The 3,359-nt window shown below is 39.7% G+C and overlaps 2 protein-coding genes across 2 annotated transcripts in view; one reads left to right on the top strand and one right to left on the bottom strand.

Moving 5' to 3' along the window:
* Positions 1-3,359, top strand: part of DOCK2 (dedicator of cytokinesis 2) — an 849,953-nt gene that overhangs the window by 448,265 nt on the left and 398,329 nt on the right. The gene's annotated exons all lie outside the window — the stretch shown is intronic.
* Positions 1-3,359, bottom strand: part of FAM196B (family with sequence similarity 196 member B) — a 256,405-nt gene that overhangs the window by 137,461 nt on the left and 115,585 nt on the right. Inside the window, exon 2 of the mRNA XM_019506523.1 lies at positions 1,073-1,184. The gene's annotated coding sequence lies outside the window, so the exon portion shown is untranslated. The remainder of the gene's footprint in view (positions 1-1,072; positions 1,185-3,359) is intronic.

The following is a 3,359-nucleotide window of genomic DNA, read 5'->3' on the forward strand; positions in this document are numbered from 1 at the left end:
GGACGGGGCATGGCAAATGTTTGTATGTACCCAAATAAACTATTCTGTAGTTGATTAATTGTTCCTTATTCTAGAACTACAACTGTGCCATTGTAACCTTATGAGAAAAGAGTTAGCATTCTCTCATTTGCAATCTCTTTTGCTGACATTATGTACTAGCTCATCACTGTAGTATCTGCATGCCTTCCAGTAACATTAAGCAACATTAATTATACTATATCTTTGAAATGGAAGTTGGGACAACCCAAATTGAAATCTGAATTTATATTTAGATAATCAAGCACTGTTTCCAATTACTACTGCCTTGACTTCTATTTCAGCAATTTTTTCACCTACTTTTTCGCCTCTAATTCTATGCAAGTGAAATGGGTTGGTTATTCTGTAATATGTTGTGTATATATACTGTATATTTACCTATTTGAGACGTTTACTGTATTAATATATTGGTTTAATTTAACAGAGAACTGAAAGGGAAACCCAAGTTGGGGAGGAAGAAGGCTGGATCAAGATGAATGTTTTTTCAACAAACTCTTGACGGTTGTTAAGGGGAAATGCCAATGATATAAGAACTGAGAACAAGAAATTCAAAAGAACTGTAGCAGTTTTTTAAAAGGTCTATCTCTTTAAGATAGTGAGGGAAAGTTCCAGTAGAACCTGATTCACAAAGTTACTCTTGCCTAGTTCACCACCTTTTGGGAAAATAGATGTTTTTGCGAAGACTGCTGCTTAAAAAAATTCATGTATGCTTCATTTTGACTGCTAAGCTAAAGTATACTTTCACAGTAATAAGGCTAGCTACCAAATATATATAATGGACACAATTTCTTGAAGGGAAGAACTATAGGTGTCAACTCACTTGCACCTACGTAGTAACAGTAGTTGAATACACAAGTTACTATAGTCTAAGTGCCATTCTAAGAATGAGAGAATCGCCTACTTCTACATCGAAAGGCACTGAAACACACCTGAGACTGCATTGCAGCCTACTGGTAAATTGTATAATCCAAATCATATTTCATGTGTCCATAAAAGGTAACTAATCAGGTGAATGAATAAGTAAAAGTAATATTACCTTGTAATGGGTTATCCATTGTGATGTAATGATTTGTACTGGAAACTTTGTCTATTCCTCTTCATGATTTTTATTCTTGCTGTTGTCATTTAGATTCCCTTATAATCCATGTCTATATTGGCAGAAAAAATGTTTTAGGCTTCATATTTCATAATGATAACCTGGAAAATATAGCAGTGTTTTAAATTTAAATAGTTAAAAGTATGTACAGCAGTCCTAGACATACTGTTACTCCAAATTGTAGCAATCTGAAAATTTTAAAAATGAAATAGTAAAATTCAGGCCTAGTTGTATAGGATTTCTGAATCCTGAAACTTTAAGACCTTTCTCAGTAAAGAAAATGCTAATACTTACAACGCTTTATGAAACAGAACAAAACAGTTTAATAGAAATTAATAATGGGAATGTAGATAGTACTCTTGATCTGATCTAAGTAGTTCTTGATTCCATCTTATGAACTCCATGCATGACCCTGCACAGGTCATTTAATCTCTCCATGCTTAAAATGCTAACTTGTAAAATTGGAATGATACATTCCAAATTATCAGGCATATTCTAAGAATCATTTGATAAAACTTCTGAGGTACTCTTAGCATAAGGTCCAAGGCATAGAAATACCTAGGAAAAATAAGAAACTGCATTCAGATTTTAGGACCATTTTAGCCTAATGACCCTAAATTTGTCTTTATCCCTCTCTGCATTTCATTCCTAATAAGTTGAACAGTATTATCTTTTCTCTAGGGGTTAATGGGTGCATCTACCTACATGTGGTCTTTATTGTAGTTGACTAATTAGCTTCATGAGCCAGGTCTTAAAAACTTCCAAGGATGGAGATTCAATAACCTCTCCCGGTAACCTGCTCCAGCCCTCCTAGTGAGAAAATTCTTCCTAATATTTAGCCTAATATTTAACTATTCTGCAACTTGAGACCATTGCTCCTTGTTCTGTCATCTGCTAGCATTGAAAACAGTCTACCTCCATCCTCTTTTGAACTTCCCTTCAGGTAGTTAAAAGCTACTATGAAATCCCCTCTCAATCTTCTTTTCTACAAACTAAATAAGCCCAGTTCCCTCAGCCTCTCCTCATAAATCATGTGTCCCAGCCCCCTCACCATATTCATTGACTTCTGCTGGACTCACTCCAATTTGTTCACATCCTTTCTTTAGTGAGGGGCCAAAAAACTGAACTCAGTACTCCAGATGTGGCCTCACCAGTGCTAAATAGAAGGAAATAATCACTCCTCTTGCCCTGCTAGCAGCACTCATACCAATGCAGCCCAGTATGCTCTTAGCCTTCTTGGCAACAAGGGCACACTGTTTCATAGATTTCATAGACATTTGGGCTGGAAGGGACCCCAGAGGATCATCAAGTCTAGCCCCCTGCCCCAGGGGCAGAAAGCCAGCAGGGATCATAGGATCCCAGCAAGATAAGCATCCAAATGCATCTTGAATGCGTTCAAAGTGGGTGCTTGAACCGCCTCCAGTGGCAGTCTATTCCAAACCTTGGGAGCTCGGACGGTGAAGAAGTTCTTTCTCACATTCAGCCTGAATCAGTCACAGTGGAGTTTGTGACCATTCGATCTTGTCATCCCTTGGGGGGCTCTGGTGAACAGATGTTCCCCCAAATCCTGGTGAACAACCCTGATAAACTTATAGGTGGCTGCCAGATCACCCCTGAGCCTGCACTTTTCCAGGCTGAATAGCCCCATTGCTCTCAGTCTCTCATCATAAGGTCTGTTTTCCTGACCTTTGATCATGCACATGGCTCTCCTCTGCACCCTCTCAAGCTTCTCCACATCCCTTTTGAATTGCAGAGCCCAAAACTGGACGTAGTACTCCAGCTGCGTCCTTACCAAGGCCAAGTACAGTGGGAAAATGATGTCCCGGGATCTGCTTGAGAAGCATCTATGGATGCAAGCCAGCATTTTGCTCAGTTTACTAGCCACAGCATCACACTGGAGACTCATGTTCATCTTGTGGTCAACCATGACCCCCACGTCCCTTTCATGTGTAGTGCTAACCAGCATAGTACTACTGAGCCTATAAGCATGGTGCAGGTTTTTCCTCCCAAGGTGGAGAACCTTGCATTTTTCGGTGTTGACCACCATCAGGTTCTCATCTGCCCATTTCATGAGCCTGTCCAGATCCACCTGGATCACTCTTCTATCCTCAGGTATGGATGCTTTACCCAACAGTTTGGTGTCATCAGCGAGCTTGGCCAGTCCGCTTCTGATACCAATGTCCACATCATTGATGAAGATGTTAAACAGTATAGGCCCTAGGACAGA

This window comes from Gavialis gangeticus, unplaced genomic scaffold, assembly GCF_001723915.1.
Source record: "Gavialis gangeticus isolate Ggan-Ray unplaced genomic scaffold, GavGan_comp1, whole genome shotgun sequence".
NCBI lineage: Eukaryota > Metazoa > Chordata > Crocodylia > Gavialidae > Gavialis > Gavialis gangeticus.